Below are 20,072 nucleotides of genomic sequence, written 5' to 3' on the forward strand. Positions count from 1 at the left end.
GTGTTGTTAGACCAAGATTAATTATGCACACGATGACAATTAAAAGCTCTTGGAGAAATGGTCTGGTCTGAGATGGTATATTTATTCCATGGTAAGATTGTACAAAATGATGAAGACACAACCTCTCGACACGAGACGCTGGGTAGACATAAAGAATAAATGCACTTTCAGTGCTTATATGAATGACACAGAATCCACAAGTAGGTGGGTCTTAATCATGACAAGTCCTAATTTACAAGATAACAACTGGTTCAAACTGGTTGCTCATCGTTCACCCCGGACGTGTACAGTACAGAGTCCCATTGTTAGAAGTATCCAAGTTTAACAGAGCCCCGACCTTGGAGAAGGCAGGGGAGTGAGAAGGCAGGGGAGTGTGTGTGTGTCTGTCAAATGGTATTAATTATGATACGAGGGGCCCACTGGAGAGCTATTTGCAGTCAGCATTTACATTATGAGAGCAACATGTTAAAATGAAAAATTGTAGAGAATTAATTGTATATTAGCAAGAGGAGAATTAATATTCTCCTAACAATCCCCCCTTTTGTTTATTTAAACAACTTAAACTAAACAATCAAATGTGAATATACAATTACAACGGAGATTGCTGTAGGACACACATCAGTGGAATTCCCCCCAGTGGTTGCAAAAGAGCACATCAATCACAGCTGGACATTTCAGGCTGACTTTACCAAGAGAGGACACCCACACGTTTTCAAGCAAAGCAAAATACATCACAATCAAAATACTTGAACAATAACCAAATGTAAAAATGGAACACAAAAGACAACCAGAGGGGCGAGTACCCAACGTAAAGGTGCAACCTCGTACAAAGTGCAAGTTTTCCTATATCGAATGAAATCATCACCCTAGCAGCATATTTATCACCAGCAACAACAGGCCTCCCTTTAGCCCGCTGCCAACACAATTTCTCGTTCAGACCGGGAACCTAGTGGGAGGTAGAATTCTGATTACGTACAGTAGTCCATTGTAAATCTCCACCTGGGAAACAAACACCGTTTGCAGATATCAAACAGGAAGATTTGGCATCGTGAAGACAATGACCTTCTGTCTCCTCTGTAGCACCCAGGAAAGGAGTATAGCATGAAGTTAGATTAAGTCAGACAGTGAACCCACAACACGGGAGCAGCATTGTCTGGCCTGTGGAAAAAAACAGAACAAATTGGCATGCGGTTAGCGAGAAGACGCCCATTAATTTGCCATATGTGTGAAATCACTTTGAATCAAAAACCCTCAAACACCATTTGTGGCCATGTGGCCCGCTCCCTCATCACCTTTGACATAACCCAGATCAACAAGATACCAAATCCAGGCAGAGCTACAGGTGGACATGTGACATGCATGCAAACATCAATTAAGACATTAGAAGGTACACCATTCATCCCAGTGACATATTGTTAGGTTCGGTCCGTCCGGGTCGGCGTGCGTGTGGAAATTCAATGAGTGCACGAGTGCTTCCGTGTGCAGTAGAGGCTTGCACATGCGTGTGTGCGTGTGCGCACGTGCCAGCGAGAGGTAGTTCAGTGAGAGGTAGTTGGGGGGTGTGCATGTGTATGTATGCATGTGCAAGGTTGTGCCAATGAGAGGTAGAGACGGTAGACATTCAGAGGTAGGCAGTTATGTGTGTATGACAACAAGGCTCCACTGTCTCAACTGGAGACAATGACAAAAAGCCTCAGCTGGTCGTGTTGCTCCAGCGCAAACTTTACCTCGTCGTCGAATCAGCCTCCAGGCCACTAAGGGGTGTCCACTACTCTGGCCCTCCGTGTCGGGGAGCCGGGGAGCCAGTAGCCAGATCGTAGCTCCTTGACTGGTGAGCTGGTGGAGCTGTTGCTCCCGCGACCCGACTACGGATGAGCGGTTGAAGATGGATGGATGGGCAGGGGTCTGGGCCAGGTTGGTTGTAGTAGAAACGAATCTCCTCGTCGATGAAGCCGTCAATCACCGGAAGGCCTGGGTTGAATCCTTTGTAGTGTGTGGCATGACTCCATGTCTCTCTTTCTGGGGCTCATACTGCCGATGGGCTGGTCAATAGGGCGCGGAAGAGATTTTTAATCTTGGTGATATCCTTGAATATGAGGTCATCAGGTTGGAGATGCAGACAGCTGTGGCCCCTGGGTGGGCAGGGCAATATTCATCCTGAAAAGACTTTTAGTTATAGCAGAACAAATATCTTATGAGCTCCGAGGCCAAGGGTTTGGCCTCTGCTCCGGTGTTTCCTCCTGGTCGGCTCCAGCGGTATGCCTATGGAATAATGTGGACGCCTGCGCATAACTTACCTAATCAATACCTACCTATAGATACTGGATGTAGTAGGTTTCTTCTGCTCAAGCAGGAAGTGAGCATACGGAATCTGTAAGTCAAGAGTTGGTAGAGAAAGTAATTTGAAATCAGTACAGCTGTCTCACAAGCAGACACAGCTGCGATCTTCTCATTTTGTCAACAAAGCGGACAAAAAGGAAAGTAGAAAAACACCAAAGCCGTAAATAAAAACTGCGTCTGTTGGTGGACGCCATGTCAGCAGAGAGGACATGGGAGTTTTCAAGGAGCGGTCATGATCACGTGCCCATCAAAGTCTGCCACTGTCGGCATGCATCCGCCTGTCAAATGGTGTGATAAAACAAGCAAGGAAAGCACATGTTGCCTGCGCCATACGTGTAAGCGTTGGAGAATTAAAACAAAATAAAATGTCAAGATCCTGGTATAACCTGCCAGTCAGTCACGGCTGTGCACGCCTGCACGGTCCCCTCAGTCAGTCCAGTTTTCTTGCAGCACACAGGAATGCGTGGGGGGGTTATACTCCTATGAGATAACAGCCAAGAGAGACAAGAGAATTAATCTAAAAGATATATATATATATATATATATATATATATTTAACAATAATAATAATAATAATAATAGAGTCTGAGCTTAACACAAATGTAGCAGTGTGTAAGCTAATTTAGAATCATCCAGCTGGAATAGATATGAATTTAATTCGACACATCGATAGGGAACAGCAAGGACCCTACCACAATGGGGAGTTAAAATGTGTCTTGAATCAGTTGTAGGCCTTCCTCCCTTTAGTTGCAACATATGTTATGTAATTTTACTAATTACCTTAAAGACACAATGGTCATTATTTATTAATTTATTTGCCCCAGAGAGGGTAGTAATCACACTTTGATCACCTACATTTCTGTCAACATTTAAACCACAGTTCTCACTACCTAACATTATACTGAAACTCAGTTACTTCCAGCTTCATATTTATCACAAAGCGTAGTATATTTTAACCATTACAATACATTTAGGACATTGGAACCTCATGTATAAACCATCTGAAACTCAAAATGAGTACATGTGATGGATAATTTTGAATTATTGTAGATCTGTTATTTTGTGGGATTTGGTTACATGTTCCCAATAACTTTGCCCTGTGTGCCATGAGTTTACATCTCATTTCTGCCCCAGCGTAAAACAGATAGTATTAATTCTTCCCCCCAGCTGGCGGGTAGATAAAGTATTGTTTTCTCCTGGCCTTCATCGTCTGTGTCAAACTCATTCTAAGGTATTCTGGTATACTCTGATACTTTTACTCAGACTGAACAGAAATACAGACAACAGTTAGAATGCTGCTTGTGTGTGATTTCTACTTGGGGGCATCGTTGCTGTATAGGAGTGTGGGGGGTGTGCCCCAGTGGGCTGCAGACAGGGACAGCAACCAATGTATTGTAGTTTTCCTCTAAAGTATTTATCCTTAAAAGATATTAACATAGATTTACAGTTTAACATATTAACATTAAAGATAAAGTTAATATTCACTTGTTTAATGAGGTTTTACAGTCCTGGCTTGAGTACTTGTACTCTATTACCTTCTTACAAATTCTCCTCAACGGGACTCCTCCAGAGTCCAGATGATTGATTAGTTGATAACTCAAAGGTTATCTTAATAGTTTATGGCTCTACACGCCAAAATGGTATTTGGAGTTTTCTGTTTTAACCCCTTAGTTTCCAAAAGCAGCTTTAAGACGCTGCCCCTTCCGACATTATGGTATTGGCTTTTCATATTCATATTGGTAAATACGTATCATTAAATACATAACAAAATGGCCTTTCTCGCCATCTTTCCAACAACATGTACCTTTTTCTCTATTTTTGCAGTATCGATACTTTTACTTTAAACATTTGAGTACTGTTTCCCTCAACTGCAGTTGAACACCAGGTAAAAAATACATGGGCAGTTTATAAATGAACACTGTGAGGCATACGTGGACAAGGGACATTCTAAAACACATGGGCAGTTCATAAACGAACACTGTGAGGCATACGTGGACAAGGGACATTCTAAAAATAATAGTAATAATAATAAAAAACAATCTTCTCTGTGTGAGACTTAAATGGTGGTGTCGTGCATTGTCATGGCACAGGGGGTGTATGAATGAAATGAGGCGTGGGGTCGTGATTCATGTTTCAGAGGGTGTTTGTTTGCGTGTCGTGCTTTTAAGGCATGATTATGATCTGCTTGATTGCAATTTAAGTGTGGTATAGTGCAATGAAAATGGCTCAGAGGATGTTTGTTTGCGTGACGGCATGGGACATGTTTCATTTCTCAGGTTGTGTGGGGATGTATGTGTGCCCTTTGGAGCGTGTTTATGTAGTGTTTGAGTGGGTGTATGGAGTGCATAACCTTAACCTGTGACTGACTCGACGTCTGAACGCACAGTGCAGCATCGGCCCCAGCTCTCTCGTCCGCCTCCCCTCACCAGACAATCCGGCCCAGCGCCCGTCATCTCCATCATCCCTGGTCTCCGTGGTCTCCCTTGGAGTCGCCTGACCCCTCCCCGTGCGGCCCTGACCTCTGTTCCCCCTCAGTAACGGGCAAGCTGCTCTCCATTCAGCTGTTGGTTCTTTTCACCTCCCTTTTCACCACTCTCGTTGTCGTCAGCTGTCTGCATGTCGGCCGGTGGTACGTTGGTTTCATCCTCCTCTTCTTGCTGGGCCCATGGGTCAGGATACAGTTCATTTGAGGCGGGCCCAGCACCTGGCAGATGATACGTTTGTGAGGCGCCCTGTGATCGGGGCACCGTGCCAGTCCTCTATAGGCTGTTAGTCGAATATGTTGGTGTGCCCTTTTGTACTGTCACTGTTTAGACAGCACTGGGTCTGAAATGTCAGTGCAGGACGAGCGTTGGGTGTCGCCTGCGTCATTGAGTTGAATCAAGTCCATAGGCTGAGGGCAGCACACATCTGTGCAGACTGTGTTTCTTCCAGAGTGGGCAGGGTCGTCGATATGGAGATATGGCGTAGGAGGCCGTGGGGTTGCAGAGGTCACAGGCATGTGTGTTGACAGGGCTGCTGCTGTCCACTTTGTGCAGAGGCATCGTTTGGGGTGCTGAAGCATTAACCCAACGATGCACGTCCATTTCCGTCATAGGTTGTGAAGGGGTTAACAGCTGCTGCTGTGAAGCGGGGAGGGCTGCGGGCTCTGCTCGTGCTGGAATGCTGGTTGCTTTGCTGGACGGGGCAGGCAGGGCGTAGAATGGCTGGTATGGGGGGGGGAACCAAGATCTGGGTCGATCCGCAGCAGTGCCTACAGAGGTGATACAGACAAAACACATGCGAGTAGGGGCTCCCATAAAAATGTAAAGAGGGAGGTTGCGAATTCTCATCCATCACTGATTCTATTTTAGACATCACTTTCACATCATTCTCTCTGTCTGAGCTCTGCTCCGTCATCCACTCATTCTTCCTTCATCCACATTGCAAACACTTCTTTATGGAGATCACATTACACATTCATCCAGTATCTCTCTTGTTACTGCCTCTTTCTGCATCAACTTTGCACATTTAGGACTTTTTCTTTTGTTTGACTTTGTCTATGCTCTCTTTACTTAGAGAGACTTAACTTTGTCTGGGTTAGCTTTTCACCAAGTTCAATCACTTGGTTCACACTCAGTGTACCTTTCTCAGAAAAACCCATAAAGTGCCCATTGGCTCTTTTTAACACGCACATACAGCGCGTCCCTCACTGTTTTACGCCCTATCCGACCATTGCATGACAATAGCAGTGCCAGTGAGTCAAAAACCCATAAAATACTATTCAGACAGACAGCTAAAAAAACTACAGGACCGTGTTTTGCATTCATGTCCCTCATCACCTAATCTTGATGATGACCGATGGTTGCCCATCTTTATTCCTCACTGATAACGATCTCAGTGACCTTTTCTAGTTACATTTCTTTAGCTAGGCTGGTTATACCGTGGGTTAAACAAGCATAAATACCCTCAGTCACTTAAAGTGTCAAGAACACCTTAAATATTAAGACTGACCTCCGCCGTGCCTCTATCTCGAACACTTGCGGACCTTAGATTAACCTCTGCTTCACCACTATCTCGAATGCTTGCAGACCATTAACTAATCATCAGAAAACTGACCTTCGCTACGCCTCTACCTCGAACGCTTGCGGACCTTAGAATAATCTCTGCTTCACCACTATCTCGAATGCTTGCAGACCATTAGACTAACCTCTGAAACGGACCTCCGTTCAGACCGACATATGTAAACACGGTCCCGACATATGAGTTAATACTCAATTTATCTTTACAACCTTAAATATTCCCCCCCGATTCACAGGAACAAGATTTATAGTTTTTAGAAAAACCTCACCGTGTGCATGTCTTGTTTGTTCTTTTGAGATCCAGTCCGCTGTGCTCCTGGCCCCTCCGGGTGTTTGGAAACGCGGCTCCCCCTCGCTGTTTTCTATGTGCGGTCCGGGGCCGGTTGGCAGAAAGCCTCCGAGATGGTTAATCAGCCGACGGCAAAACACCCGAAGGGCCTGGAGGGCGGTGACCTGGACGACCCTGCTCGCCGCGCCAATTGTTAGACCAAGATTAATTATGCACACGATGACAATTAAAAGCTCTTGGAGAAATGGTCTGGTCTGAGATGGTATATTTATTCCATGGTAAGATTGTACAAAATGATGAAGACACAACCTCTCGACACGAGACGCTGGGTAGACATAAAGAATAAATGCACTTTCAGTGCTTATATGAATGACACAGAATCCACAAGTAGGTGGGTCTTAATCATGACAAGTCCTAATTTACAAGATAACAACTGGTTCAAACTGGTTGCTCATCGTTCACCCCGGACGTGTACAGTACAGAGTCCCATTGTTAGAAGTATCCAAGTTTAACAGAGCCCCGACCTTGGAGAAGGCAGGGGAGTGAGAAGGCAGGGGAGTGTGTGTCTGTCTGTCAAATGGTATTAATTATGATACGAGGGGCCCACTGGAGAGCTATTTGCAGTCAGCATTTACATTATGAGAGCAACATGTTAAAATGAAAAATTGTAGAGAATTAATTGTATATTAGCAAGAGGAGAATTAATATTCTCCTAACAGTGTGAATGGAGTTTCTAGGTGAAAGTGCTTTTTTGACGTGCCATCCATTGATCCCCATTGTAAATTTCTCAAATTTTAAAGCACTATATTTCTAAAACTATGAAACATTTCAAAGATTCCTTTACAAGCAAACATGTCCACCGTAAGATGAAACTAAATAGGTTTGAATGGGGTTTATAGGTGTAAGTATGTAGGACTAGTAGCATGCCAAAGTTTGTGCTATTGCCATTGAGAATGCTTTGGGCGTTTACGTTAAATAACTCAGAAACTACAAAACATTTCAAAGTAAAAAGTTCCAGCATGTGTCTCCACAGTAAGCTGAATTATAAAAAGTGTGAATGGAGTTTCTAGGTGAAAGTGCTTTTTTGACGTGCCATCCATTGATCCCCATTGTAAATTTCTCAAATTTTAAAGCACTATATTTCTAAAACTATGAAACATTTCAAAGATTCCTTTACAAGCAAACATGTCCACCGTAAGATGAAACTAAATAGGTTTGAATGGGGTTTATAGGTGTAAGTATGTAGGACTAGTAGCATGCCAAAGTTTGTGCTATTGCCATTGAGAATGCTTTGGGCGTTTACGTTAAATAACTCAGAAACTACAAAACATTTCAAAGTAAAAAGTTCCAGCATGTGTCTCCACAGTAAGCTGAATTATAAAAAGTGTGAATGGAGTTTCTAGGTGAAAGTGCTTTTTTGACGTGCCAATATCTACCATTGAGCCCCATTGTAAATTTCTCAAATTTGAAAGCACTATATTTCTAAAACTATGAAACATTTCAAAGATTCCTTTTCAGGCAAACATGTACACCGTAAGATGAACCTAAATAGGTTTGAATGGGGTTTCTAGGTGTAAGTATGTAGGACTAGTATCATGCCAAAGTTTGTGCTATTGCCATTGAGAATGCATTGGGCGTTTAAGTTAAATAACTCAGAAACTACAAAACATTTCAAAGTAAAAAGTTCCAGCATGTGTCTCCACAGTAAGCTGAATTATAAAAAGTGTGAATGGAGTTTCTAGGTGAAAGTGCTTTTTTGACGTGCCAATATCTGCCATTGAGCCCCATTGTACATTTCTCAAATTTGAAGATTCCTTTTCAGGCAAACATGTCCACCGTAAGATGAACCTAAATAGGTTTGAATGGGGTGTCTAGGTGTAAGTATAGGACTATAGTAGCATGCCAAAGTTGACGAAAAAGCGTGACGAAAAAGCGTGACCTAAAAACGTTTGAATGGGGTTTCTAGGTATAAGTATGTACAGGTATACCGTATTCATGATCTGACCAAGACTTCATTTGAAAGGGCTCCAATTACTATTTTTTATTGTATTTTATGTATTTATTTTCAGTTTTTAAGGGACATTGTAAAGGAATATTGTCCAGTTATGTCACTCCTAGTCCCAAAGACATAATTGTTTTAATGATATTATGGAGTGTAGGCCTGACCATGGACTCCAGCACCATGGACAGTGTATAATACATGTCCAGCTGACGGAGGCAAGGTACTGTATTTCAGTGGTTCTCAAACCTTTTCATGCGAAGGACCTCCAAATGAATGAATTTGACACCCATCTGAAAATATTTTGTGCCAGGGACCCCCCATATACGAGATTTATGTTGTTCAAATATATTAATAAAAAAAAATGTTGTTCAATTTGTTCAACATTGAAAATAGCAGATCTACAGGATCTACAAGTTCACAACGTGATGCGTTGTGAGCTTGAAGTTTATAATAAAAAAGTAAATAATTAAATACATTTGTGCTGTTCTTTACCAGAGAGTAGTGGTGGCAACCGCTGGTATAAATCTAAGGCTTAACAAAAGCCCTGTGTTTACCAACTCAGAACCTACTATGACCTACATGAAACATACACCTAGATACAAGATACAAGAACTGAGTTCACAGCTAGTCTGAACCTGACCGATGCTTCACCACTGCCACTGCTGATGAAGTTGGAGGCTATTTGGCAAGTTGTCTATAGAATTCAACACCTTTTCTCCAACGTTCACCTATAGCATATGCAAACCACTTAGTTAACTAAATGACAAAATAGTTTACTTTGTGAGAAAGTGGTTCAGATTTAACACCCACACCACCAGAGAAATTATTTTCCAGCCCAAAGAGGGTGGTGTGGTGTTGGCGTTCCAAACGTAGAGTGGATATAATGCCACAAGGCTGGCTCACTTGATAAACATGCTAAACAGTGATGACAAGACTGTCAGGGGACTTTCTAGATCTTCTCTGTTACTAGACGCGAAACGCGTCACATGAAACGGCGTAAAGTGCCCCTGGCCAAGTGTTCTGGGGTTCAGGAGAAAGCCCAGCCTTAAAATGGACACACACACACACACACACACACACATGCTAGTGTGTGTATCCCTGCACTGGGTTCGGCTGTTTCTGAGAACATTATTACCAACTGTTTGATTCTCATAAGGTCTACTGTTATTGATATAGAACATCATAAATGACCGTCCAGTGAATGCACAGAGGTACCTTGTAATGCCGGGGTTCTCAACGTTTTTGTCCGGGGACCCCCGGAAATGTTTTGGCAATGTCTCGGGACCCCCGCCCCCTCCCGACCCCCAATATAAATTGACTGCTACAATAACCTTAAAGGACAACTTTAGTTTTTTTCAACCAAGGTTCATGTTTTAGGTTGTTAGTAGAGAGTAAAATATGAGTGTTATTTTTTTTTCATTTGCTGCTTTCTTTCGTTTTAGAGATTTTAGCTGTTTTTCACAGGGGGGCATTCGAGCATGGGGCTAAATACTTTTTTTTGTTATCATTTTTTATCATTTACTATAGTCCTACTAGACCCCAAGAAATTACATCTGGCCACAAAAGATCACAGGATCTACTGAATATGAAGGTAGCCTACTGGGGGGAAGCCGCACTGTGTGTCATAGGCTCAATATGTCAGTTTGGCACACTCAGTAGATCCCGTGATCTTTTGTGGCCAGATGTAATTTCTTGGGGTCTAGTAGGACTATAGTAAATAATAATCAAATAAATCGCTATAAATCCCTAAAACGAAAGAAAGCAGCAAATGAATAATAACAACCTAAAACATGAACCTTGGTTGAAAAAAACTAAAGTTGTCCTTTAATAATAGAGACAATACACCATAAATAAATACTGAAACCAGATATAATCATTAGGGAAGGTGTATGCATGTACTATGTGTACTATATGTAAACTCTTCATTTCCATTTTCCAGCCATTCAGTTGCAAAAAAATAAATAAATAATAATAATTATGCAGTTGATGAGGATATTGTCATTTAGTGAATCGATGATTTTGTGTCACTTTGTTCCATAGGATGGCGATATAAACAAAAATGACAAGCTCTGGAGACGACTATCAGGATTGACAAATTAGAGCAGGCTATAGAGACTATCATGAGTGTGGCACTGTGTAAAACACAATAATTACTGCCGGTGCACTCACACTACAGCACAGTTAAATTACTGCTGGTGTAGTCACACTACAGCACAGTTATAAATAAAAAATACATCATATGGATGCACCTGGGACGTATCCTCAGTGATGTATCCTGAGGTCAACTGGGTTTCGGGTCTACCAACATCATACCCCTCCATCAGGCGACCCAGCCGGGGTGACCAAGTCCCGACTTATGTCCCAGTAGCTACCCTCAATCAGTCCCACTAGGGAAAAACCAGGGCCACACAATCCGTTGAAACTACTCCAGAACTACTCTGCCAGGGCTGGGAGGTATGCTTCTGCAGGCGCATGGAAGGACTAGGCTCTGTGGGTTGACTCCTGTCCGGGCCCCTCCTACGTCTCACCAGGTCCACTCCTGCTCTCACCAGGCCCAGGACCTGTGCGTTGCACCAGAGTCCCAGCACCAGGCACTTCATTCAGGAGTGGTGGGCAGTTAAATTACTGCTGGTGTAGTCACACTACAGCACAGTTAAATTAATGAGCATTTGTGCCTGTCGTAGACATGCGCAGAGCAGTCAGGGAACCTCAGTGCAGTTGCTGCCGGCCGTTAATTGGGCCGCCTCAGCATCATGCTCTCATTCACATGATTCACTCAGCCAATCACACTCCATCTTCATACCGGCTACTTTAACTGGAGGTTTGCATTCCTCTGCCTGCTTGCTTGCTTGCTGCTGCCGTATCAGCGTGCCGCTGTATACAAACCTGCTGCTCACCCACCTCCACCCCAGCTACCACCTGTCGTTTTGGATCTACTTTTTAGGTACGGGGGATTCGGAGTCCCTATGGCCAGGACTGATGCGCTTGATCTGAGTACCTCTAAAACAGATCCAATACATCGCCAAACCATAATAAATATACTGCATTGCTCATCTATATTCAATAAATATATATGACATGTTGATGACATCCTTCTTGAGTTGTCTGACTGAACTGCTGATGTAGCATGCATGGGGCTGGTAGGTATTGCCGTCCCTGATTGGCCAACTCCAAACCACGGCCAAACTTCGCCTGAGGTTTGTGCCACTGTAACCTAATATAAGCGGATCCCATTCCGTGGCAGAAGGGGTTTGATCGACTTCACTTGAATCCAGAGTGGTGCTGAAATGAGACATGCTGTGCTGGACGGTGCACGTGAAAGGAGGGACGGACATAGACTGTCACGCCGCGGTTGCAGTGGGAAGCAAGGTATACAGCTTCGAGGGCTACTGCGACTACTACATGGGACACATCGACGTGCACGTCTTCAACACGCTGTCCCTGCGCTGGATGAAGCTGCCGGCGACGACCGGGAGAGGAGAGCGTCCCCTCGAGGTCCCCTCCATGCGGTGGGGCCACACGGCCGCGCTGATAGACAACGCCATCTACATCTGGGGCGGCGTCACCGACATGGGGAACTACTGCAACACGCTCTACGCGTTTGACGTCGACAACCACCGATGGTTCCGGCCCAGGGTCGCCGGGGCCGCCCCAGAGGCGAGGTCAGAACACTCGGCCTGTGTCCTGGGGAGGGCCATGTATATCTACGGAGGCCACAACCGGCTTATCGGATCCAATAACGACAGCCACAAGTTGGACACCGCCGTGATGGTCTGGTCCGTGATTAACACCAGGGGCACTCCGGCACCTGCGTCGGAACGTCATTCTGCCACTGTCATCGGGACGAAGATGTTTGTGTTTGGGGGCTACAACTACAACAATGACATCAGAGTGTTTGACACAGAGGCCGAATGCTGGCTGTGCACGCCTTCTACGCAGCTTCTCCCAGAAGGTCGCTGGGGTCATTCAGCTTTTGCTTACAATGGAGAGCTGTACATATTTGGTGGATACAACTGTCATTTGGAACGCAACTTCAATGATTTGTGGAAATTCAATCCAGAGGCCTTTTCCTGGAAGAAGGTTGAGCTCAAGGGAAAAGGCCCATCTTGGATTTATAGGCCGCGCTGTTGTATGGTGGGAGATAGTATCATCCTCTTTGTAGGAGATGCGGGTACAGGTCATCACTGGTACTTTTTAGACTTGAGTCCTAGTCTGAAGACGTTATGCAAGCTAGCAGTTATTCAGTATGGTCTGGAGCAGTTCGAACTCCCAAACGACATCAGGTGGGAACTTGAAACCATGACTACCAGCACAGACAGAAAGAATAACAGCACACTAAAGAAAAGGAAAATGAAAAGAAAGAAAGAAAATGGATGACAACGGCAGAGAACCAGTTCCTGGCAATGGAACAGAAGTAAATGAAAGACGATCCCTCCATTCAGAAAGCAGAGCCAGAATGTGCTCAGTGATCCTGACAGCATCATACAGGAGAACGAACCATCAGGGTTCCTTTTACGGGGCTCTAAATGGACCTTAAGGTCTGTCATTTTGAGTGTACAAATTCCGGTGACCCCCGGAAATGCTTTGGCAATGTCTCGGGATTCGTACAGTCTCAGAGTTATGGAGGTCCCTGACATAAGAAAACGACTGGAATAGAGAACCAGGAGGTAAACAGCATCAGACAGGATGATAGGATACTACCAACTGTGCAAGGTCCAGGACACAGATGGATGCAAAGGATTGGATCTGTGAGAATAGGGACTTCTACACCAGTTGATCTACATCAGGAGTGATCGTAGAAAAAAAGAGATGCTTTATGCAAAGAAACCAAACGGTTGTAGACGACAACTTCATGAAACACATGTTTATAACTGGGAGTAAAATGACTACAAATGTGGAGACCTTTGTGAGTTTTTTTTTCCTCAGACTTTTCCCCCTCTGCTCTATGTTTAAGGAAATGTTAAAGAGAGCATTAGTTATGAGATCAGGCTGTTATTTTCTGGAATTCATGTCACTGTCCGAGAATTGCACCAGCTGTCACACTCGAGATAACTGATTTTGATGATGATGTTCTGTTTATAAGTTTCATAATTGTTTATTACATGACATAGTCATGTCTGTCTCGTATGCCCGCATATGGTTATGGTTATGTAGATGTCTGTCTGTGTCGCATATACTGGGTTTCCAGGACGTTCACTTACTGTTGAACTTCCTAGGGGGAGCCACTAGGTGTCAGTAAAGACACATAAAAACGCGGTATTTCACTGTGCTTCAATGTAGATGACCTAGTTTTGTTTATGTCAGACCATGACATGGTCTGACATAAACAAAACTAGGTCAAAAAGCAGGTCACATTGTGACCTGCTCTAGGCCTACAACATTGATATGAAACAATTATATTATATTTCAATACTATTACTGTATAATGTGTTTTTTGTTGGAGTACTTGTACTGTAGGCTACAACATAAAATAATAGCATATTCACATAGTAAGACTATATGAAACATATTGGTGATGGACTGTTGAAATATGTGGTAGGCTATTATGTGTGAGTGTACCCAGGGTAGAAACTCTATCCTTTTGAGGCCAATGACTTTCACAGGCCGCACAATTCTACAAGCCAGATGGGCTTTTAAAATAAAACCATGACCCTTAAATTATGACTGCCAAAGAGGCATGTATTATTTGTAGGATAGTCATTAAAAAATGACTATCTAGTGTGTGTGTGTGTGTGTGTGTGTGTGTGTGTGTGTGTGTGTGTGTGTGTGTGTGTGTGTGTGTGTGCGTGCGTGCGTGCGTGCGTGCGTGTGTGTGTGTCCGAGCACATTTGAAGGCAAAGATCCCTATAAACACAGAGCGGGAATTGATGAATCAGTATCAAAGGAGTACAGGTCGCGTCTTTGTCACCAAAATAACTCTTGACAGAACTCGTAGTCTATCATTCTGATAGATTAGTTCTCATGATGTACTCTTTTCCTCATTTTTTACAGTTTATGTAAAAAAAAAAAAGAAAGAAATCTGCCTGTTTGCCATTGGATAAAGCTGAAGAGGTGGATGCAGTCTTTTCCATAATCCAAAGACAAGTGACTCTGAAAATGACTATCCCCAGTTAAGGACATGTACTGGTTACTTCACATCTCTCCAGTTAAGAACATGGTCACTTAAATTAAGTGTTCATTTTGTTGACTATTCGAGATAAAAATGTAGCCTTCATCTATGAATGTACTTTTCATTAAATGGTACTACGGTCTTTGACCCTCTATCAAATGGAACTATTTTTTGTGCTGCTGCTGACGTAGTGATACTGGACAATGTTTGTCCCCATGTGACAGAGGGCTCAAAGTTGAACCAAAGTTGCTCTATATGGTCAACAATACAAATGCTATAGTTTTGTGGATTCATTTATTTTTAATGATCATACGTGTGACCTCTCTAGACCCCCACCAAATGACTGGAACAAAATCAGACCAAAACTCCCACCACGGGACTCAGGCAATCAATAAATGCCTTTGCAACCACTATATTAATGGCAAGTATTTCCTGACCTGAAATGGTAAATGGTGCATTTATATAGCGCCTTTATCCAAGGCGCTTTACATAGATTGTGCATTACATTCAGCCATTCACACACACATTCATACACCGATGGCGGCAGAAACCATGCAAGGCACCAACCAGCACATCAGGAGCAACAGAGTCTTGCTCAAGGACACCTCGACACTAACTTCGGGGGAGCCCGGGTTCAAACTGGCAACCTGCGGTTACCATCCAGCCACTCTACCCCTGAGCCACTGCTGCCGCTGACCTATGCTTTAAGTCCAAATCTGAACTAACCCTTTAACACCCTACTAGGCATCATACAAGAGGGTCGCACATAAGTATAGTGAAAATAGCCATCCTACAAGCTCACACAGATCTACAGCATTTATGTTTTTAAAAGAATAATACAAACCAAATGGTTTTGGACACAGGCCTACAAGGTTATTGTCTGACAGTGACAATATACTAATTGTATTGTTTATAACTATGTCTTAAATAAAGATCACAATATTTATTGCGTGTATAAAATACAGTGCTCCATGTTTGTGGTCTAGTTTCTCACACTTCTGCACAGAAAACTTGTGACACCACTTCTATTCTGCACCTTGCAGTTGCAGCACACACACACACACACACACACACACACACACACACACACACACACACACACACACACACACACACACACACACACACACACACACACACATCCTGTTCGAGATGGAAAGGTTCGACATGGAAACATCAGTGGTGACGCAGGCAGCCTTGTCGAGTTCTTTCAACCAGAAACCACATCCTATGGAAATCATACATTCAACCCTGTTCCACGTGACCTACATGCTAACACACACACAGCAGGTACTACACTTGTAAATGATGTATCTCTTCATGACAATGAGCCATGCTGTGACATTTATGAAAATAAAGCCGATGAAAGATTGGTTATGACTGAAAGAGGTATAAATTATGCTGTTAAATCCTGACTATTTTTCAATCGTGTCTTCTTGACATAATCCCGAATTTATGTTCGTCTTTGGTACTGGTTTAGAATGATAATAAATTATGTATTTTGTCTTTGTTTTGACAAAAATATTTAGCTCATACAGTATATACGTAGATCCCCCCCCCAACGACCCATATAGCACTCAGATGAGGTGTGTAACAGGTGTGTGTCCATGACGTGTCAGTGGATTCATGTCAGTCAGATGTTCATCTGTGTGGTTTAGACTTTGTTCCATTCACAACATCACTGCTGTTCAATTCAAACCTGACACACATACTCACTGTAAACATGCAGTGGCTCCCAAACCAGTGAAAATAGCAGATCTACAAGCTCACAACACATCGCTTCGCAGTGTTGTGGCCTTTTAGCCAGCTTATAGATCGGCTACTTTCCCTACTTATTGTTTTCTAATTTTGGAAAGAAATTATTTTGGATACGCTTTTTGAAAATGTTTTGAAATGAATTAAAAACAAACTGTAGTTAACCAAAACTGAAGGGACCCATAAAGAATAAAAGATGTGTCTGCGACCCACAATGGGCCCTGAGTCCTGACCCAGTGTTTGGCAAACAGTGCTGTAAGACCACTGGATCTCAAACTGGGGTCCATGGACCCCCAGGCATCGTTGAGGTCCTCAGCAGAATTTGAAAACTTGATTACTTTTACTTTTGTAGGTTAAATTTATTTTAATACCAATATGTTGTACTTTTACTCAAGGACGTTTTGAGTATGTCTGCATTGCAGTATTCTCCTCTGAGTACCTTTTACTATTGTTTTTTTACTGTAACTCAAAATTGCTGGTATTTTGTGTTCCGCTTTTGTTTATGATTAATGCCACATTTCTAGTATGATAAACAATTAATTCCATCATTCATATAAGCATTAGATAACTTTTCATCCATCTCAATCGGTCTCACTCACACAGTGACATCCCATTTTCTGAATCTGGTCCTCTGAACTTCCCTTTTTCCGTGGTTTCCCATTTCCCCTTGCTCCATTGTCACTGCTGCACAAACAGCCCCATTTATTTACATCTCTCAAGCTGAGTACAATTCAAACACATGATTAGACACAATACATTATGGTTATAAAACGATAAAATAAAACAAAAATAATATAATCACACATTCTTGACAATTTCTTCAGTATCAAAAAGTAATAGTAGCCTAATATTAAAACATAGTACACCAGTAAAATGCTGAGGAAGTACTGAGGAATTTATGTTTCGATTTATATGTAGATAGATAGAGTTGAAGAATGTCTTAATCATGGCATTAAAAGGGATCTCACAGAGTGATACAAGGTTCTGGAAACACTGCAATGTTTATGTCTTATTGATCTGGGCATAATGGAGTGAAAGCAGTCTGCAGGTACCCAGGCTATCTCTGTGTTGTTAATAGATTATACACTAATCTCTTCTGTACTACAGATTTTCTACTTCACCTTTCTGATCATATAAATTGCTGTTAAATCTGAACTATTTGCAAACTACAGTAATAACGAAAGTGTTGCTCTCTCATCACATGTGTTAGTATAAATGTATTTCAGTTCATCAAATATCACCAAAACAAACCAACACTCTTCGTTATAGTATAGCTGTTTATTCAAAGGTGGCACTCCACATGTAACAGAAGCTTAAACTCTGCTGCTTTGAAAAAGGAAAGCGTCAATTTAAGCAATGATGTACACGTTAGATTCAAATTAAAATAAATAGCTGTTAATGACTTAACAGTTAATATATTAACTATATTAACAAATGCAAATAGTTGTACTTAGGAGAGAAGCAGTTTAAAAGACCGTAATCCTTTCAAGTTCCATGTGAAATCAAAGGCCGTTTTACAGCGTTGGTCATTCTTTTTTGCGTGGACATGCTGGTGAAAACAGTGGACCATGCTGGTCCACTGTTTACAGACAGTGGACCGTTTCTTCTCCTAATTTAGCAGTTAGTTTAGGACAGTTAGGGGTATGTGCAGTGACAAAGATCACCCTCTCCACCCGGCTTCCCTCCGCAGAACATGACCAATTGTGTTCATATTTTATACAGTATAGAGTCTCAGTATATACGAACACAACTGGTTGGTCTATACCAGGGGTGCCCACACTTTTTTGACTTGAGAGCTACTTTCAAAATGACCAGATCAACAATTAAGAACTACCCATAAAAATTGCTGAACATAGTTAGTAGAATAGGGGCGCTGATGTTACTAATAGGGGGAAAATGGAATTGCTATTTATTTTTTTGTATATAACTTTATAATGCTACTGATGTTTACGCAGCACTTTTGGAAATAAATGATTGCATCGTTTGTGTGTTTGAGCTGACAGGCCCTTTTGGATGTCAATCAATCAAGTCACCTTAATTCAGATGCCAAAAATAGTTTTTTTATATTTAAATTATATTTTCTTATGTCATGTGGTCTACCTGAACTGCCTTGGTGATCGTTGGTAGATCACAATCTACCTTTTGGGCACCCCTGGTCTATACTATATAGTCTAGGTTAAGTACATTTTTTTGATACAATGCACAGATCTCACAACTCCGATCCTGTTTCTGAACTCTAAATAGGAGTGGTTCCTCCGAGTCCTCCTGGTCCTGACATTAATAATAGGCTGACGTACTGTTCTGGAAGGTCCCAAAATTGAAGACCCCTAGAAAGCGGGTGGGGGGTCTGGGTCTATTTTAGCTTTTTTACGCATCGTACCACACTATAAATGAAAACTTATTGAATATCACCAAGACAACACAAGAACAACACTTAGTTTTCATTATAGTTTGCTGCTGTTTATTTTAAGGCTGCACTCCACATACAGTACTGTATAACTGTATAACATAAGCTTCACAAACATGCAATGCTGCTTTGAAAAGGAAACAAAGACTCCATTAAAACAATGCATGTTACAATAACAAAATATAAGCCGTTTATGATACTGAAAAAACATTCAGGTGACAAATTATGTTTACAGACAGCCCGTGGTTACTATGGAAACTCCGGACCTGTTCATTGGTGTTCTTAGGTTCTCAACGTTGGGTTCGGGGACCACCAGGGGTCCCAATGGAATCTTACCGGTCTGTAACTCTGAGAGTGTACAACGGGAACCAAATGGACCCTTACAAGTCTGTAACTCTGAAAGTGTACAAATGGAACCAAAATGGACCCGTACAGGTCTGTAACTCTGAGCATCTACAAATGGAACCAAGGTTCCATTTGTAGATGCTCAGAGTTAAAATAATAACTAAATTAAGTTAAAATTCACAATGACAATGTTTGTTGTCATTCACAATGACATTGCATGTGAGACCATTGGAAACATCGGAGGAACAACAAGAACTGTAGATCTGCTGTCTGTAAAGATCTAAATACATCCATGATTATGCATCAATCATTATTCCATTATTAACATATCCACACATTATTAACACTATGGGTATCTGTACACACTGGGAGTGTTTTTTTTCTTCATGATTAATTCACATTTACACACAACGTTGTAATTATTGAGGGGCGCTATAGCCCCTCCAATACACGGCTTTCCGAAATTACATCATAGGCCAGTTGTTTAGCCAATGTTTGTTTAGTTATAACTTCCCTGTCGCCAGCCAATATATGGACTTTTATCATCGTCATCTAGCTGATCTAGTAAATACTGCCCTCGTTGCACCCCTCACTTCACACAAGTGTGAATCGTGGTAGATTGTTTTACCTGTATGAATGAAGCATCACCAAATTACAGGATTTTTTTTTAGGATTGTTCATTCTTCACACTCCCAGAACGTTTACATTATTAACACATTAACACTATTATCTTATCATGTTGTATCTGTGTGAAATCAAAGTCG

This window comes from Electrona antarctica (assembly GCF_951216825.1).
Source record: "Electrona antarctica genome assembly, chromosome: 19".
Classification (NCBI taxonomy): domain Eukaryota; kingdom Metazoa; phylum Chordata; class Actinopteri; order Myctophiformes; family Myctophidae; genus Electrona; species Electrona antarctica.